Raw genomic sequence first — 21424 nt, forward strand, 5'->3', positions numbered from 1 at the left:
ACTTAGGGTCCAACCTGTATATACTTCTGCTATTTAATTACATAACAACGAAACATAAAATATAAAAATAATGAAAAACTACGTGCAAAGTGCCCGCGGCCATTTAATGCCGACCATGTATGGTGATTACTTTTATCAACCATAATATTTCATCTCGACAATTTGTTTTACACAGAATTGCGACAGAACAGCGGTTAGCCTTTTCTGTTGAGGATTAAATCGATACTAATGCAGAAAGAGCAATGGACACGTTTAATTTTATTTCTCGAAATAGCCAACTTATGTAGAAAGTATTATGACGTCAAGTTCTGTTAGAAAACGGTAATTTTTTCATGAACTAATTAACTTTTTAGAAGCTGAGACACGGCTAGTAGATAAGTGGGTTGAATTTAGAGGCTTTCGCGGAAAATCATATTTTTACTGCACTAATAGTTATACAGGTATTGGAGTGCGCATCTCTTTTTTAAGCACCTCTCTCTCTCTCTCTCTCTGTTTTATGTCCATTTCTTGTTATAACTCTCTCTCAGTGAACTCCATCTATCGAACTGGAATGGTTTTAATATAGCTAAAATTGACATTGTTAGTGCGTGTGTGTATGTTTACTGTTTTTAATGGTGGCGATATATAATACACTTTTTTTTATGCCAAATTCCTTTGTTGAAGGTTGAAGTAATGTATATACAATCATTGCAATAGGATGAGTTCAAGTTCCAAGAATTGAAAATGTTTGCCTGGTTAAGGATAAGTAAAAACCTGAACATAATGTCAACAAGAAACCAAGGATTTTATTTTCTGGTAGACCAATAAAAAGTTTATCTAGCGTTTTACGGGTTGTACAGTTATAAACCCCCTTGTGCTTTATTATTGCTTAGTTAGCGTCTAGGCAGTAATGTTACTTTGTTCCTTATGATTCTTATATGTCAGCATTAAGATTTATATAAATATATGTATACATACAATTGTAAGTTAGTTCTTGACTAGTTTGCTACAAACCAAGCACGAATAAGGTTTTTAAAAAAATGAAATTCGTCTTTGAAGACGAAAACTGGTGCAGTCGGTAGGATTTTTCGTGAAACAAACATCCAAAAATCTGGACTGTTTGGTCTTTTTCAAAAGTTAATTCGCGAGGAACCTACACACACAAAACTGTTTGAGTGGTTCAACGCTCACAAACCAGGGGTTCGAGCAAGCATCGTCTACAGCCCTATTCGTACATCGCTCATCCTATTGGGTTAGTATTAAGAACACAAGCATCAAAGAAAACAAACCAGCTTCAGATGAAAATCGCCATTCTCTGTTTAGTCCTGTAAGTTCGTCCTTTACGCTGACCTCTTTGTAAAAATTTCTCTCAATTAAACTGGAATATTTGATCTCTCAATTTCAAACGCTAAATTTAAAAAATCATTTAGAAACTCTCAAAATTTGAAAATTCCTGATTCTGATTCAAATTCTGACTTGGAAATAATGCCAGATCCAGTTAATCTTCAATTAGTAAGATTTCAAGCGGATAATATCCCACATTTCGATGGTAACCCTTAAGGCTAAATTTGCCAAAATTTCTAAGTAAATCACCAGAATATTGATCAACCAAACGCCGCAAGAAATGTTTGCTTAATAGATACCATTATTAGCAAATTAGTTTGTAGAGCACACACTAGTAAACACTTCAAATGAAGACATTAATTTAAAAACTATAAAAATTACTCAGTTTGTATACTTAAATTTTAAAAGCATTTATCAATGATTTCGATTACCATCTGCAACTAGTGGTACGTTTAAGGTACCCTACCTCCCTAGAACACGCTATGTCATTTTCGCTTGCATTCGTTGGAACAACCGACGTAAAATTCTACAAGCTAAATGATTACCCCGTACTTCTTCCTTATAAATTAAAAATGATTTCCAACTACCTCTCACTTGTGCAAATCTTTGACTTAAATAATATAATTTCTGAATTTGCTAAAATTCGAAATCAAGCAAAATTGCTAATAGAAAATCTAAAAAATAACGATCAATACTCTGTTGAATATTCAAACTTTGTTACTCCACTCCTAGGGCTAGAAAAACGTATAGAGAGTCAAATTAATCAAATAAACCCTTCAACGAATAAATGAAGAAATATACGCGGCTTGTTGAATCCAATCGGTTCTATCATTAAATGAATTATCTACTGGTAATTTAGATCAAACTGATATGGGAAAATATGAAATGCAAATTAAGGAACTGCAAGAAAACCAAAATAAATTAAAAACCAATTCAATTTACCAAATAAAATTCTTAGAAAAGACAATTAATATATTTCATAATGCAATGACCAATATCTCACATAACTAAATTATCCTTAAATCAAAAATGCTACAAATTGAAGAAACAGTTGAGAAAATAGCATTACAACAAACGGTTTTGACTATTTTTAAATCTACGTAGTCATAAACCAATTGAATGTAATGTATAACTTAACATGTGAAATACTTGAAAAAATAGAAACCGTTATTAGTTTTGCAAAATTAAATACTCTACATAACTCAATTATTAATTCGTTGGAACTCTTTGAAGAAATTAAAATTCTAATGAAAATCTGCAAGGTCAATTACCACTTGAAATATCTCTTGGGAGCTTACTGTTTTTTGAAAAAAACTATCGAAATTAAAAGCTATTCTAAAGGATCAGTAGAAATTTATAAATACTATCCAATCTTTCCATTACCAATCCCGACTGGAAAAGATTTTCAATTTTATGTTAATATACCCCTAAAACCATACCTTATACTGAGCAAGAACAAATATGCCTTTGTGGATCAAAAATGTATTGAACTACAAGGAAATGAATACCTGCGAAAAGAAACCTAGATTAATAATTAGAAGAATCGACTACAGTGTCCCGTAGAGCTGATATCCCAAAGGCCAAGTATGACTGCCTGTCAAATTTATGAAATCCAATTTAGAGATACCCAGGCTTATAGAATCCAAGATGGAAAATGGACAATCCCAAAGAAAGCGACAGCTTCTATAAAATGTGAAAATAACATAAAAAGTGTATCATTATTTGGGTCCTACCTCGTCGAATCATCGCTTGCCTGTAAAATATAAATGGAAATTACACAACTAAAGACATATAAATCGAATCGATTAGTTTTCGACGATACGCAGCTTCCCCAGCTGAACTTTTCCCTAGCTATACGATAGAAGAAAACCCTGGACACCCCTAAAATTGACCTGAGCATTATAAACTTTGAAGAAACGAGGCAAATACAAGAACAACTAGATAAAAATAAAAGAACAATAGAAGAAATGACAGCTACAGTTTATATGCGAAGAACTAGTGTTTGGACTATTATTTTGTATATTTTTGTATTTTATATCTCCTATATAAATATTTTGTTTCTAATAAACTTAATGTAAAAAAAGAAATAATCAAAAATATTGTAATATAACTTATTGCATGCGTGCTTTTATCTTGTGATTTATCATTGCTCAGTTAGCGTCTAGATATTAATGTTACTTTCTTCCTTATGATTCTTATATGTCAGCATTAAGATTTGTATAAATATGTCTATACGTACAACTGTAAGTTAGTTCTTGACCAGTTTGTTACAAACCATGCTAGAATTAAAATTTTAAATTAATCAAATTAGTTTTCGAAGACGAAAACTGTACTCAAACACGATGGCACGATTTGTAATATTGTTTTTGCGTTGCTTCCATTATCATATAAATACGAACACACCTTTAGACGAGCCAGAAATAAAAGTAAATGATATAATTCTCGGTATCTAACCTGAGAATAACACTAAAACAAGTCGCCGTATCGATCGAAATGCAGCGGTATGACGTCATGATCATTCCCTCGCGTTTAGCGTCGTTTAAAATAGCCCACTGGCACAACTTGAATTATTTATATTGGGTTTTGAGTTTTGATATTTGGTTTGCGTTATTTCTATACAAAAAACAATTATATTAAAGAAATAAAAAAATGTTCAACTTCCCTATTCCTGCGAAAAGCGGTGTCAATTAGTGGTCGGTGCGCTACTCAACATAAATATTTCGACTAAATTATCTGAAAGCGGCTGACCTATTTCTCCTAACTTGAATTATTCCAGAGGTGAGGCGCCCAATGAGCCCGCGAAACTTCTTTTAATCGGAAATATTCGGAATTCTGAACGCAGACGAATGCGGCCCCAGGAAAAATTCTAGAGGAATTTCCAGGTTTGCCACGATCATTATATTCGGCGCTGTCCGATATCGGTCGCGAGACAATTTACGAGTTGAAGAATGCAATTATGAAGGGAAATTGCGGATCAAGGGTATATCGAGCTGTATGTGTGGCGACAATTATTTTTAATTATTCTGCTTAATGGATCGGCTTTTGTTTTTTTCAAGTGTATTGAACGACGATCAAATAATCTTGGTCTAGTTTGAAGTAAACATTGACGTAAACGAAAATGGAGAACACGCAGAACACATACGTTGTACATCGTCAAGAAAATGTTTAAAATGGCATAAATATTTACAGTGATAATTTTAAACGTGAAATGCGATTAACTGAAGAAAACTTTATGCCTACTTATAGAATATGTGCAACAATTTATGGAAATTTATCAAATGTAGATAAGATTTTACTGTTTCAAGTCAATTTAACAGCTTTAGCCGTTGAAAAATGTCTATAAATGAAAGAAATGCTTGTCTATGGGATATAAAAAGAAAATAAAGGAAATTTTGTTTTAAAAAGTATAATAATAGATTGTAGGTACATATATATAGTGGGCGGCCCGGTCATATTGTGACTCACACCTTCAGGCCTTATATCTTTACCATATTTCTCTCTGTCATCGCTTTCAGTTGTCGCTTACGCTCTTCAAAAGCAAAATTGAAGATTTTCCATACCAGTTTTTAACTTATTAAAGCTGCCAAGCTCCATCAAAATTCTGCATTTGAAAATAGTCGATCGCATATTTCGTTTCATTTTCAACAATTTTTGCTTATCTCCTGGACATTTTTTGGGAGCTTTCACTCAACCTGCTGCCTTTCTCTTCTGCAATAATTTAAATTCGGTAGTCTATCCAATTCTAAATAGATTCAATAAGATAATAGGTAACTCCCTTAAATCTCTCCCTGTTTTTAAACCTGACTGATGCGCTCAAATATTTCCTACTATAGAGGTTTAAAAAGAGACAGAGCTTTAGAGTGAGGGTGACATCATCTAACATTTTCTGGTATCGTAAACCATTGCAATTAGTTTTTCACTGCTTACCTACATCTACTTATTACTGCTGACACGATTGACAATATTTTAATTACGCCTTTGGGAGTATTTATCTATGGTTATTATCTACATAAATTATTGGCCAAATTATTTTATTGGTTCATTTTCTACGTATGCCTATGGCCGTGTTGGATGGAATCCCGTTTTAGTTACTTTCACTCCCTTACAGGGTGAGAGGAAGCTATGCTAGAAATATTATTTTAAAAAATTCTCTACATACACTCTTTTTAAAAACCAATAGATTGAACTATGAAAAATTAAGATCCGAAATCAGTTCTATTTCAAATAGAGCACGCAGTATATAGAACTCTTTCGCATCGTATTCTATACATCCTTCGTAAGTTTGAGCCTCATTGGATTAAATCGACCTAAATGATAAGCTGTGTGTGCCGAAGATGCGATAAAAAATAGTTTCGAAACTGTATATCACCCTATATTGGTAATAAATGTCACAGTATCACATCTTTCCCCCTCGCATTAGCACAATAAACCGGAATATAGCTATAGATTGGGACCAGCGTGTATGGCGAATAATAAAAATCTGATTTGCAAATTCCTTCCTGTTTTTCAAACAGGATGAGTAATTTTTTTTTCGATTGGTTATGTAATCAGTCGATGTTAAATGGGTAAATTTCAATTTAAATGAACAAGACGATAACTACCCGAAAATTCCGAAATTAATTAACAATTATCGATAAGTTTAAAAAAATAGTTGGTTGTTATTTGCCGATAAATTCATTAAACGTAGTTATAAGGATATCAAAAACCATAAAATAATAAAGAAGAAAACACTAATACCAACCAACCAAATACCAAAAATCGACATCGCGAATGTTTACTTCAAAATATCAAAAATTGCATAAAGAATAAATTTTTCGCCAAATACAAAGAGACTAGACACAACTTTAGGATATCTGCTGATACATCTCGACGACCACTGTATTTTTTAAAAAATTAAAAGCAAATTCCAGCGAAAAAATCTTCTAAAATAGTGGAAATTTAAAAACATACCATAAACTTATTATTATAAAACCTATTATTTCTACATTTTCCCCTATTGCACCCCAAATTGCCATTCACTATCAGGAATTACCACTAATTTTCCTATATTTCTAAACTAATTACCAGTAAATACCACCCATTTTCCCCTAAAATTTTCAGTAATTTTCACTAGCGTGTATTTAAGGTTCTGACCCTGATGACGATCCTATAACAAGAAAACTTCGTATATTACCCTTAAAAAGTTGCAAGGAAAATTAATATAACTTTCAAAATCGCCAATTTTTATTCTTGCTTCGTAGCACAGACGGTGCTATTCAAAATTTCATTATATACAGTTTTTTAGGTCTTAAAAAGTAAGATAAAAATGCGCAAACGGCATCATTTCATAATAATAATAATATTTTCCATAAAATTACATCGAATACAAACAATCAAACTTTTATTTAAAAATTTTTAGCATTCAAATGTCGTCCCCAAAATGCTCTCCTTACGACAAGTTACCCATTGTAAACGTGGAGCTAGCGGGAAGATTTTTTGTTCAATTGGACGGCATATTACGACAACATCCAGCATAGACTTTCACCAGCGGGGAAATGTTTAGTTTCCCGGAATGGCAGAACGTAAACAACATCAAAATAAAATCGCGATATATTATCTAATTTAACCGGCTCTTTCGCGAGTTCTTAAAATAATGGCGGCAGCCGGTTATTTATTCAAAACGCAGGAAGAGCCCAGCATGTGACACTCGTCGTCCTTTTCAACTCACTAGGTGATATTCGAATTTCCGCCCTTCTACGAATGCAATGACTTGAAGGGAACATGATTCAGTAACGCAGGATCTTCCGCCGAATTTATTCTATTCCGTTTTTTCTTGTGGAGGCCCCCCCTAGTCCGGAAAGTCTTTTGAAACCTTTTGAAGTAGCAGCCGAATGCGTTATATCGCGATATTTCTTTTGTTCGAGTCAGGGACGGCTGGGAAGTCGAATATGCTAAAAATGGCCACGGCTTTAATAAAGCCACTTTCAGCACTCTGCGACAATTCACTATTTTGAGTTACGGAACGTATTTTTTTATTTGGGCCGTTCGGGTATTATTGTCACTGATATAGTAGCCGTTGACTTTAATAGACGCCAATAGACGAATTTGCAAATAAAGTACCTCTGCGAAATTCGTACAGAAAATGTTTACGCAGCAGCAAAAGCGAAACCTTTCTAGTAAGATTTGTACTGCGTCAGAAAAAAATCCTCCAAGAGAAATTATTCTGAAAGTTGGAGAGGAAAATTCAATATTTTTAAAAAAATGTTCTAGAAGTTTTAAGATTGACAAAGGAACCATAATTTTTATTGATTGTAATGTTTCTTTTCATGTTCTTGCGGAAAAAAGTTATTTTCCAAAATCTGTACATCTAATTTAAACAAATTTTAGATTGTTTACAAGAATATGGCACTTATTTGGATATTTTTAGTTCTCTATAGCTCGGACTCTTAACAGCTATAAAAAGTTTTTTCTTATTTTATGTTTTTTATTTTATACATGTGTATATTATTTATTAAAAAATAATATAAATTGATAGTATATTTTGCAATACGTGCGATAAGCGCCATTTTAGTCACTTTTTCCGCATCCAAACTTATTGACGATCAAAAACGACATTTTTAAATCTTGCCCATGCGCATGTTGAATGAACCTTTTCAATTTTTTTTTTCGTAGTTGCTTCTTGCATTTTCTATATAGCCATATTGACCACTGACGTCCAACGAAATGAGACCGTTCATAAAATTGATGTTATTCTGATAACAATATAGGAATTTAGGCAACAGACGGGCGGGATGAGGAGGACCTAAAAATGCTACGCTACGCTAACCACGTAAGGTAGGAGAAAATAATTCCCGAGATAGGCAATAAATTAAATTATTATATAGTAATATTAAAATATTATATAGATATATAAAATAAACAAAAGTAAAACAGATTTAGAGATAATGCAAACCACATCGGATGCCATTAAGGGTCCTTTTGAAATCTACAATTGCACATACTATGAAACACGTCTTCGATTTGTTTTCAGATACCTGAAATGACACAGTATTGCGGCATTTTTGTTATCAGTGTTGGTAACAATAATATGCAAAAATACCTTTTCATTTCAAAAAAGTCACTTTTCTCAGCAAAAATAAGCAAAAGCAGATGTAGTCAAGACACAAGTGATTTCTAGGTTAAAAGCTCAAGTACATTGGCGTAAATGTTTATAATATGAATCCACAACAAATTTATTCACTGTAAATTGCATCAGTAAAAAACTGCCGCGATGTTCAGCACTGGCAACATTGTCTCAGTCCGTCAAAACATTCGCATCACTTTAAAATGGAAACAATGCATGCTATCGCCCTTATTGCTTACTATACTTTTTCCAAGAGAACAATAATACATTCATTGAGTGACGTGTTGCGTAACGATCAGAACTGACAAATGTCAAAATACTATCAGGGGCTAAAAACTGAAAAGATTCTATCGTTCGCAAACCCGTGACTCAAGTATCGGAAACCTCAGAGTGGCTGACGTCTTAAAGTTACCGTTTGCACATTCTTGATCTGTGCTTTATTTGATAGATTTAAAATGGCAAATTAATGACAAGCAGAATATTTGAAGTTATCAGTGGCATATTTAGGAAGAATTTCTTATCAAACAGCTAAGCCTGCTACTTTTTGAAATCATTATGAAAACATATGATTATCTTTCTATGCATAGCATGAGGAGGTGTTCACTATCAAATTCACGTGGATATTTTTGCACCCATCTCTATTCCTTTATTTTGCTTCCCCTTTCATTTCGAGGATTAAAAACGTAATTTGCCATACACGACCTGCCTTCGGAGCACAACGCGACGCTATGGAGACTTTCGAATTGGATTTTCAACGTTTTATGAAAGGGCATCGTCGCCTACTAAGATTACAGGCCAAAATATTTTGCATGCAAAGTTTGCAAACGAGCTAGTAAATCTCGGTGAACTAATGTCAGTAACATCGATGTTTTCGTCAATATTAACAAAATATTGCAAATTACTGCTTGTAAATATATATAAAAGAACATCAGCATATAGTTTGAAATTTATGGCATTTTGATACGAGTCGGTTTTACTGGACATATTAGCAGTCATTTATGGGATCCATTTGGATACAATCGTCTGTAAGCTGTCTATGGTAACCATCGAGCGATTTGGTATCTAAGGATTTGGTATCGTGCTTCTCATTTATAATATATTTTATTTTTTGCAAGCTCAAACTTGTGTGCGTATATCAATTATAACCCATGAACCCATTAAATCTTTTGGAATTCACATATTAATCTTTACCGAAGTCAAATTGCTTATTTTCCTTTTTGTCTAATAGTTTTATCGGTTAGTATCAGACGTCCTTTGTACAGCTTGGTTGTCGTAACATCAAATCTTTAAAGAAAAGGATGTCGACTATTTTAAAAGGGAAAAACGCAATTTCTAATCACATAATTTTGTTCCTTATTATTATTATTATTATTAGGCAATTCACTGAGTCTGATTGAATCGTATTTGGCAGACCGTGTGCAATATGTATATGTTAATGGTACCGAGCCTAATATGGTAACAGTTAATAGGGGAGTTCCCCAAGGATCCATCCTCGGTCCCCTCATGTTTCTAATTTATATTAATGATCTGGTAAAGGCCGTCGATACGGCGAACTGCATTCTATTTGCCGATGATTCGACCTTGATCTCTTCGGACAAGGATATTGCGACTTTGAAGGTGATCGCTGACTCTGATCATCAGGCGGTTGACCAATGGTTCGCCGCCAATAAACTTAAGCTTAACACATCGAAGACGAAAAAAATGCTAATAACATCCAACAAAAGAGCTGTAAAGTCACAGCCTGCTAAGCTTCTAGGTATCTTTCTCGATACCTTCCTAACCTGGTCGGCTCATATCGAGTATCTACGTTCCAAACTCTCGTCTCAAATCTTTGCATTAAGGCAATTAAAAGACTGCATTTCGCAGAAGACCTTAAAGACTATCTACTTTGCACTCTTTCACAGTCATCTGACCTATGGCGTGCTTCTTTGGGGTAACTCTTCAGATGCTGATCGGGTTTTTCGGCTTCAGAAGGCAGCAGTTCGCATTCTCCAAGGGGCTCCTCCTGGAGCACATTGTCGTGAGCTTTTTATTAAATTTAAGATTCTAACTCTGCCTTCCCTATTCATATACTACAACCTTCTGGAGGTCCATGCTGGTTTGCAGAGGTATCCTACTCATGGTGACTACCACTGCTACGACACACGCGGATCTAGCAATATTGTTCCATTTAAGTCTAGATTAGCCACTACTCAAAAAAATAAACTAAATTTGAACATATATAACATATTTGTGAACAACTATAACCGCTTGTATAAAGCTAACGCTAAGCAATTTACGATAAGAAAATTTAAGTTATCAGTTAGAAGCTATCTTTCCAGTTATGGTTTTTACTCAGTTTTAGGAATTTCTTTCGCATATCCCAAGAATATAGTGTATACTGTTAACTCAAGCAAATATTTTTATTTATATTTTTTTTCTATAAACATATGTTTATATACATATTAGTTTTTCCATTTCTTGTTAAATTTATCAAATTGTTGTTGTATTTATATTTTCTTCTTTTTGTTATTGTTGCTGTTATTTCTATTTTGTTATATTACTGAGTTTCGACTTCAAAAATACATGTATTTATAGGTGGTCAATAAACCATATCTATCTATCTATCTATCTATCTATTATTATTATTATTATTATTATTATTATTATTATTATTATCATGTACAACTAACCTATGAAACTTGTTTCATGTAGACTAAGTGACGTCACCGTAGCAGTAAATGCTGAGATAAATCTCGAAATAACTACCTTCTCGTGATATAGGGGAAACTTACAGAATCTGAGTATATAATAGATACTAAATTTGGAGCCGTTTAAACCCCTTAGCCTGCTTAGCCACAAATACTGAATACAGTCATAGTACGACAGCCCTCGGTAAAGTAGGCGTGGATAATCTCAAGGGAAGGAATTGAATTCCATTGACTAAGAGATTAGATTGAAACACACGCATATAGACAAGGCTTGCTCATTCAAATTGAAAATTCGGTCTTCTCATCACGTCATTATTTGGTATGCACATAGGAAATGATCGTCAAAGAAAATTTAAGCGATTGAAGTGGTAAATTTCTCTCCCACAGGTGCGAAAGGAGGACCAGTACTGTAATTCAGAATGCTGGAAAAGGGATAAAAATCGTAATTCCTATTTGGAAGGTTCAAAAGCCACCCTTAAGTAACTCGGAACTTTCTTGAATAATATAGTAATCGTTCCTCCTGTCAGCGCTTTAATTAAATTTGGAATAAAAGAGGGTAAGTGTTTGAAACAACACTAAAGATGTTCTCTGTTTACAACTTTAACATTTTCTTTACGATTTTTGATTCATTATTGTAATACAGACGCTAGGAAAATTTCTAAACTATTTTCATATGAAGTATTTTCTATTAAAAATAAATATAATAAAAAATTGAATACACTGAAAAAACGGAGCGTTAAGTCTGATGCCGGTTCTTCGGTTTGTTGCGTGATAATCTCAAATTACTTCTTCCCCATCAGTTTCCCAATGGCACATATTTATCGTTAAATGGTGCTTTTTATAGAGTTTTTTATATCGGGATGTGTGTATTTTGTGTTTTCTCGATAACAGATTTCTATAATTAGTCATCTGTATTTATAGCCTTGATATATTTTGTAGGAAGACAAAAAAGAAAAATACTTAAGTACTAACATATTGAAACTTATAAAAGAAACAAAGGCGAAGAGGTATTAGAATATTAAGTCTTGGTGATCAGAAGAAGTAAAATTTGCTAAAACAGTTTCATAGTGGTGATACTTCCCTGAGACGAATTTTGGTAAACATTGGTTATTGAAAGGTAAATAAGAATAATAATTCAAAATACATTAATAGGAATTTAAAAATGCAAAATAAATGATAAATAATAGTTGTTTCTCTTTGTCACTTTTTTAGTACCAACCGATATCTGTAATTCTAAAAATTTGCTTATTCCAAATTAGTTCAAGGTAGCATCCTCAGACACCTACTATTTATAGTTGCCAATTTCATCGGTCGCTAAACATCTTAAATATATTTATATGCTGACCACGCCAACTGATGACAGTAACAGTCACCGAATTAAGGAATGTAATGGGTGTTTTTTTTCGATGTATAGAACTTTAAGTTGGCATTACTGTTCAAGATGGCGACCGATTCAACAGCTGTCAAGTGATTTATTCTCAGTTTGGTTTGGCAATTCATCATGAATAAACTCACGCCTGCACAACGCTTGCAAATAGTGCAATTTTATTTCGAAAATAAGGGTTCAGTGCGGAATACGTATCGCGCACTACGTCCATTTTATCCTCGACAAAATCGTTCATCAGAGCATAATTCGATTAACCATGAAACGTTTTCGCTCCACGTTTACTCTTATTGATAACTCGGATCTCCAGAGATGCCGTACGGTGCGTACACAAGAAGCTATTGCTGCTGTAGAGCGTAGCATTGAGGAAGACCCGAATGAGTCCATCCCCAATCGAACACAGGAATTGGATCTGTGTCCATGCACTTTATGGAAGGATCTTGATTTACGTGCTTACAAAGTCCAACTTGTGCAAGAATTGAAGGCAAACGATCATCAAGTAAGGCGTAGATTCGTCGAATGGGCCCAAAACGAAATTGCCGTTGTTCCCGATTTTCATAAACTAATTTTGTTTAGCAATTAAGAGCACTTCTGGTTGAATGGCTACCTCAACAAACAAAACTGTCGCATTTGGAGCGAAGCTAATCCTCAAGTGTATGTCAAAACACCGTTACATCTAGAAAACCTGACTGTTTGGTGTGTTTTATGGGCTGGTGGAATCATTGGTCCGTACTTCTTCAAAAACGATGATGGCCAGAACGTTACAGTCAATGGTGACCGGTATAAAGCTATGATTACTAACTCTTTCATTCCTGAATTGAATAACCATGATGTCCAGGAGATGTGGTTTCAACAAGACGGCGCAACATGTTACACAGCTCGTGGCACAATCGATTTATTGAAAGACACTTTTGGTGACCGCCTAATTTCACGTTTTGGACCTGTGAATTGGCCTCTAAGATCTTGTGATTTAACACCGCTAGACTACTTTCTGTGGGGCTACGTAAAGTCATTGGTCTATGTTGGAAAAAATCATCGAAAATTGGACGTCCAGATTGGACTACATCCGCGCCAGCCGTGGCGGTCATATGCCAGACATCATATTTAAAATGTAATGCCACAAGATTATCTTTCGGATAAATAAAATTCATGTCATTCGAATAATCCATCGTTGTTTTATTGCAACTTAAAGTTCTATACATCGAAAAAAAAAACACACCTTATTAATTCCGATAGAACTTTTATAATTATGATCACTTACATCAAATTAATCCAGCAAAGTCGTCTGTTGTAGTTTTTGGAAATGATATTCAGATTGAAAAGGTAATAAACAAATTTTTAAGAAGAATTGCGACCGCAATTTTCTGCTGCGTAAAAAAATTGGATTTGGAGAACATGTTACTTATAAGTTTAGAAGAGCCTATGGTGCATTAAAACTAACTTACTAGCATAGACAAATTGCCTATCACGAGAAATTAAAATACTTCTCTGTAACTTGGTTTTATCTCAGTTAATCACGGCTGGGTGGCTTAATATGCACAACAGTTTCAAGTTACATATGGCATTTTTTTATAATACCATCATTAAAAGGAAGTACCCTTATCTATTTAAGAGTTTCATTAAACGTGACCGTCAGCGGTTTAAACTTACTGAAACGGTACTGCAGCACAGAAAGGAACTTTTTAAAAGATCTTATAATATTGCTAATTTGATAAACGCACTGTATTTGTCCAGTTGCTTGAACAGCTGCTGCGTATTTAAGCATAGATTATAAACGAATCTTTCTACACTCTCAGTAAGTCTGGATTTGCCTTCATCTAGACTTATATGTTAGTTTAGCTATTAGACTTTCATGTAATATAACATATAATATAACATAACATAGCATAATAGCAATAATAAAAGTTGCTGTTATTGGATTGAAATAGGCTTATCCAGGTATAAATTGTGTTCCATTTTCCGTGTCTTCGGTGTTATTATTGAAGAAGAAGAGATCCATTTTGCAATTTGAGCGAATTATGAATATGTAAGATATTTTCATTTTCTTGAATTTTTTATCAGGATTGTTTTCACATTTTTTTGCAAAATTACATCCGTTAGATTTTTGGTAATACGGGTCTGCTATGTTTTTTATTATAATGTGTTTTCTGATAAATTGAAAATCTGTTTGGAAAAACCATTTTAGTCATGAGACTTCCGCAAGCATAATTGGGCATTTTGGTGTAGGAAGTAGAAAAAAAAAAAATCCCTATTTCACACAAAGGAATAACGTATTTTATTTAAATAAGCATAAAACCGATATTGGAGTTAATTCACTATATCGTTTAGTTCTAGCAAATAATCTGAGAAATGAAATAGTTGTTTTTAAATTTCATTCCGCTAACTGATTTAGGCCATAGACACCAACTCAAAATTTAGATTACTGCAAAGGTTGCCTAGAGGACATGATACTTGATGATGATATATTAGTTTCTAGTTCAAATAGTTTAATTGTTACCTACAGAACCTTATAAAACTTATTTGAGGGAAGTAAATGAGTAGTGCTAGGTGTTTGTCTAATTGTGAAGCTGGGTTTTAGCTAAATCTTTTATATAAATTTACTAAACGTTTATTTCGGTGGCGTCGTTGAATTGTGTAAATTGAAATGTTTTAAAAATACGTGGAAATCCACAAACAAGTCTCTTTGGGATCTTAGATGGGTCGCGATGCACAACGAAAATACAAAACAATGCATTTCCGTCTCCGATAAGCTCGGCTGACATTAAATTTAACTGGAATTTTCCGAGTGTTTTTAACTTTAGCACATTATAATACCGTCGGACGAATAATTCCGCAGTTTCAAGTTTTATCGCTTTATACCTCCGCTTTCATATTATATTCTTTTAAAGAAATTAAAATTTTGTTCCCCGGCAGATTTCGTCAATTTCGTTAAAAGCTTCCGCAGATATTCCCTTCCCTTTAATGAACGTAATATTTCTAATGGGAGATTAAAACGCGAGAGTAAAATGAAAAAATCTGCCGGATTGTTCTGTGCCAAAGAAAGCACAATTTGGTTAGTTTATTTCGGGGAAGAATGAAACGCGGCGGCATCTTCTTTTACGTATCACCAAATCGTCACTTTATGATATATATCATTCATTCCATATCGATGCCCCACTCCGGTCAGCCATTTTGTGTACGATTTACGAGCGGGCATCGAAAATTTCGCGTGTCTCGAATAGCCCCAATTGACTAAATTGACATTAAATTGTTAGTACCGAATTTCACATTATATTTCGTAGATCCACGCCTTGCGTCAATTATATATAAAGCCCGAGCACTTAAAGTCATCTATTTTTGGTCGCCTCCTGGGGTATTAAAGTTAATAATCGATAAGTATAGAATAACCATTAGATAGATACCTGCATTCGAGTTTAAATGTAACATGAAATTCGACGTTTTTCCTAACCTACATTCACTTATGCGAACGTATCATTATTTTATTTTAGTATTATCGACAAACAATAATGATGTGGTAAATTGCTGGTGTTTTATATTTTCCTCACCTGTTTACCTACTAAGCTTTAGTGAAAAGTTCAAAAATATTTTCTTATAACCACTTATTACCAGTGTTAAGTTTTGGTTAGCAAAAAAAAAAACAAAAATAACTTCTAAATATTTAACATTGCTTATTTATATTATAACGCAATGTCAACTAAGTTATTGTAAATTTAACTAGTAATACTATTATTTTCCACACTCGTAGGCGATAATTGTCACCAAACAAGAGCGTTGTGTACAAGTTTTAGATTTCAATTATGTTTTGGCATTAAGCTAATTTAAATTCATAGACATGGAATTTATTATATATTATTTCACAATAAATAAAAGTTCGCAAAAAATAATTTTAAAATTATGGTAAATAAACAAAACATATCGTAGAAGCAGAATCAATGCTGCTATTTTTATTCAGTTATTCTGTGTAATTTTCTGGGTTTTATCCATAGTCACGATGTTTTGCTTAGCTCATAGCAGGTATCAGAATCGTTGGATGTTCTGGTTAGTTTGTAGGCTATGGATAAGGGGTATAGGATGTTCTAAGCTCTCGGGGGCATCGTTTTGAAACTAATTTCTGTTTGAGCCTTCAACCATGACCCTTTCAATCCTTATTTTCAACTGCACAGACTTTGGTTAGTAAAGTTTTTAGATAGCAACAAGTGACCTACAAGTCATAATGTACGATTGCAAAGGATACGTAACATCCTTAAAAATGACACAAAATATATGAAAGAATCTTCAAACTTTCTGTGTTAGCTAAACAGAGTTTTGACGGATTTTGAACAAGAGGACAATATTTAACAAAGCAGAAAACTGCTATGGAAAACCAGGAAGGAACTGAATTTTGCATAGCAAAAGCATTACGGTAAAGTATAAGAAGTATAACACAATACTGTAGAGCAAAAGAATATGTTTATCTTGATGGGAATAAACAGTAGCTGGGGCAAGATAAAAATAATGCTAGTTCTTTTCTAGCTTTGAAAGAAGAAAACACAGAATTAAAGTACATTGGGGAAAATTAAGACCAATAATAGGTGTGCACGTTAGAAGATTCCTAACTTGAAGTGAAGATTGAATTGTCACGAGGACATAAATGGCTTTTATGTTAAGGGATGAGAACAAAACGTTTTTAAGCTTTATTTAATTTCTTTTAGCTATTCGATTTTCATAAACGGTTCTTAAAACAATAATTTACAAAATTTCGCATTATATCCTTTTAAAGGAAAATATTTTTGGTCTATCTGCTGTAAGTATTAAAAACTTTTCAGGATTTAAATCAGGGAAATTTGGATTTCTCGTTATATGGAAACCAAATGATTCTAGCGATTTTAATGGTCGACTTTGCAAATCTTTTTTTTGGGTCATGACCTTTTGGAAATATTAAAAATTTTAACAGTATTCTTCAAGTGCTCTCGGATCGTTTTGTCGCCAAATAAAACTCCACGTATGTTAACTCACTGGTTCCACCAGCCTTCGATAAAAGGACCAAATCTCTATACCAAACTATTAAACTCCCATTGCAAGAATTATACATTAAAACCAAATGAGGTATTCGTTTAGGTAGTATAGACTAACCCAAACTTAGAAGTGACATTTCAACTATATACCGTATAATGAAAATAAAACGCAGTGTATACGTAGTTGGTTATCCGGAATGAAAACATTTCAAAGCGTCACGGCAACGGGACCCAGCGAACATTTTGCCAACGAAACGTAACGAGATTCCCTCTCTGGAAAAGTCTGCAACGATCCACGGTCATTTACATGAAACGAAAAATGTTATTGATGGGGATGTCACATCGGAGCAAAAACCGAATACTTTGCCGTTCGCGCCGGCAAGAGAGCACTAGTCCTCTTTCCCTACGTCATTTTTATTGAAATAGATGTCTGCGCTGAATGGATATTTCTCCAAGATTTTCCCTTATCCGTGCCTTTTCCCGCTTCGATTATCGAAAGATTGTTTACGTCCCACACATGCCGTGCTTCCCAGATGCGCCGCGCCGGCGGAAATTGGATTTGTTTATTTCGCAAAGTAGTTTTTCCATTGTCTCAATATTTTTCGCGCCCCGCGCCGGCACAGAATGAGAATCGAGTCGTTTACCACCCAATTTTCAGCGATTTATGTCGAGGAACCTTTAACGCAGCATTTTTTTCATTTGTTCTGCTGCAGACGCGACGATACAAACGTGAACACGTCGATTTCAGCAACGAGCATTAAAATAACATTTGTGTTAGGTTAGTTTTCACTAACTAATCTAGAGTTGACCTTGCCCCAAGCCATTTTGGTAGTTCGTATCCAAGAAATGCTAGAATTCCGAGCTACTGCCTCTAGGGTTTCTAGGCAATCTTTGTTATCTAACAGATTAACATCTATTTAGAAGACAGTTTCATCTTGGGAACTATAACTATCATAAGTAGTCAACTATATTCACTCCAGCACAGTAATAGTGAAACATAAAATCCATTATAATATTTCAAATTTACGTTTAATTAATGTGGTAAACTGTGAGCGAATAAGACAAAAAACTACTGAGTACTTTTTACAAAACTTCTGGATTCCTCCAGCCTCGGGTTTTTGCGGAGTCGAACTTGCTGACATTTCGCCAATCATCCTGTTGACTTCTTCAGAGCTAAATGACAGGAGCTAAATGACGGGCATAAACACCGTCTCGGATGATTGATTCCCATATTGGTGACAGGTAGATACCTGAGTCGCGGTTAAGATGGTTAGGTTGTTTATAGATTTCTATAGACTCTCGGATTTTTCGTTGGTAGAAGAATTGCGAGACCCATACCTTAATGCATGGTCACATCACCATCTGGCTCATCGGTTATCAACTCTCTTGTTTACAGAAAAACTTTCTCAGCCCGAGTCACTGAACCCAGAATTAAAACACCTTACCTCTGCTCTTCTCTCTAATAATTTCCACATTAACGATATCAAGCGTTCGATCAAAAAATACACTTGACCACAACCCTCCAATAGCAATGAAGCTGAAAGCAATCCCACACTTGCCACTGTGGTCCTTCTTTACATTCAAAATATCACTGACCACATATCAAGAGTCTAAAGAAGTATCGCCAAAACCAGATTTACCACTTGTCCAAAAATCTCTCAACATCTTAGGTCCGTCAAAGATTAAATTCCTTTTGAGATGCTATGAGTTTACAGAATTCCATGCATATACGGCAAAGAATACATTCGAGAAACTGGACGAAAAATATCTAGGCTCAAAGAACATGAAAGAGCCTTACGACTAAGACAAATAAACTCATCAGCTGTTGCCGAACACACACATGAAACCGGGCATAAAATTTTATTCTATAACTAAACTAAAACTCTTGCTTGTATCTTAACCGCGACTCATGTCTCCAATATGGAAATCAGTCATCCGAGACAATGTTTATTCAGCTCATTTAGCTCCGCCCCCCTCAAACAATATATAAGCAGGTATGGAGTAAAATGGGAGCCAGTTTCAGTCAAGCTCTGAAGAAGCCAACAGGATGATTGGCGAAACGTCAGCAAGTTCGACTCAGCAAAAACCGATGCAGGAGGAATCCAGAAGTTTTGTAAAAAGACTAAAAACGTCAACTGTTAGAGAAGACTTTTGATCAAAAAATTAGTTCTTGGAGTTACTAGGTGAAATGCAGGTAATGCCCTTATAGTCCTTGAAGGAACATAAAAGTTCAGCTGGCTCAGCAACTCAGGGCAATGAAATGAATGCAAATGAATGGTACTTCCTACGATTCAACATTGAGGAAATCTTAAATATTAGTAATAAACCATTTACATGAAAGTGAAGAAATTTTAGAAACTTTCTCTCTACGTTTTCAATTTGAGTGATGTACTCGCCAAATATTGGTTGCCACACCGTTGAACTGTACTCTAGTTTTGAGCGCACATAACTATAACAGTTTTAAAGTACGTTCCCTTGCAAAATCTCTAGTTTTGTTCACAAATATCATTGCTAAACATTTATCTGTATTCAGGGGTAGGTTATTAAAGGCACACCAAGAACCAATCACCTCCAAATTATTTTGCAGAGACACGCAATCAATTATCTATCAATTATTCTAAACAATTTCACATCATCAAAATTTGACTATCAATATTGGCTACTATATCACAAATCAAAAGCAAGAATATCAGTGGAGCTAAATTGGTCCCCTGGGGAACGCCGCTACTTGGCATGAACCTAAGCGATGAGTAACCGCAGAGCTCCACATACTGTATTCTGTTAGATATGACTTTATGAACGCCACAAAATAATCACAAAATCCCAGCATCCTCAGTTTAGGGAGCAGTACAGTGTGGTCCACCCGGTCAAAGGCTTTTGAAAAGTATTGCATATCCACTACCCTCCCTTCAGTGCTTCGACTTCAACCTTTAAAGAAATCATGTTGTTTGTGGGTTACCAAGAGTTTCATTTGGTTAAAAATATTATCATGCAGCGATATCTCGAAAGCCCTCGCAAAAGGCGATATTATCGATACAGGCCTGTAGTTGGATATATCAGATGCTTTTCTTTTCTTTAGGACGCGAGTAATTCTGGCCTCCTTTCAGACATCTGGGAAGGTGTTTGTTGCTAGGGCTAAGTTAAAAATGAGAGACATGGGTTTAACCAAAGCAAGTGCACAATGTCGCACAACGAAACAAGGAACTTTATCAGGAGGACCACAAAATACTTATTCTTAACTCGTGCTAATGCTCTTAATATAGTTTCATTAGTTAAGTGATCAATAGTAATAAATGCATTAGAAAATCCATTCAACTGAGGGACCTGGTGTTGAGGAATATTGTATACCCCCAAAAAAATTAGCAAAAGCATCAACAATCTCTTCAGGGCTGGGGTAACTGTAAGTAAAAATCTCTGGCAATTCCGTATTTGCACTTAATAAACGACCAGTTAGTTGCTATCGTTTTCAAGCAGATTTGGTGAAGTCGATCTTTTTAGAATATCTCTAAAATATAGATTGTTGCCTACAATAGCCGTTAAATAAATTGGGATTAGTCTCCTCGTTTAACTCCCCAATTTATCGACTTTTAAAAATTCAGTAAACCGAAAATGAAAACTAACCAAAAAACTATTAACTAGAATGTACTGAATAGTGTTTCACTCTGTAGATATTGAAAAACGCTTAATAGCCCCCAATATTGAGTTTTTAAATTATATCTGGTATACCAAATTTCGATCTGTTACTTTCAAAATGTAGGACACTTAAAAAAAACACAGAAGTCGTTAAAATTTGACAACAAAGCGATTTCGGAACCATGTTTGTATGAACTTTTTTCCTCGTTTTGGGCTGCCGAACCACCCCAGTCAACTAGACATATCACTATACGTTTTTCTGACGTCTCTTTTATTCCGAAACGTCGACGAGATCATA

The sequence above is a fragment of the Cylas formicarius genome, unplaced genomic scaffold (assembly GCF_029955315.1).
Source record: "Cylas formicarius isolate icCylForm1 unplaced genomic scaffold, icCylForm1.1 PGA_scaffold_2__14_contigs__length_35257938, whole genome shotgun sequence".
Taxonomy (NCBI): domain Eukaryota; kingdom Metazoa; phylum Arthropoda; class Insecta; order Coleoptera; family Brentidae; genus Cylas; species Cylas formicarius.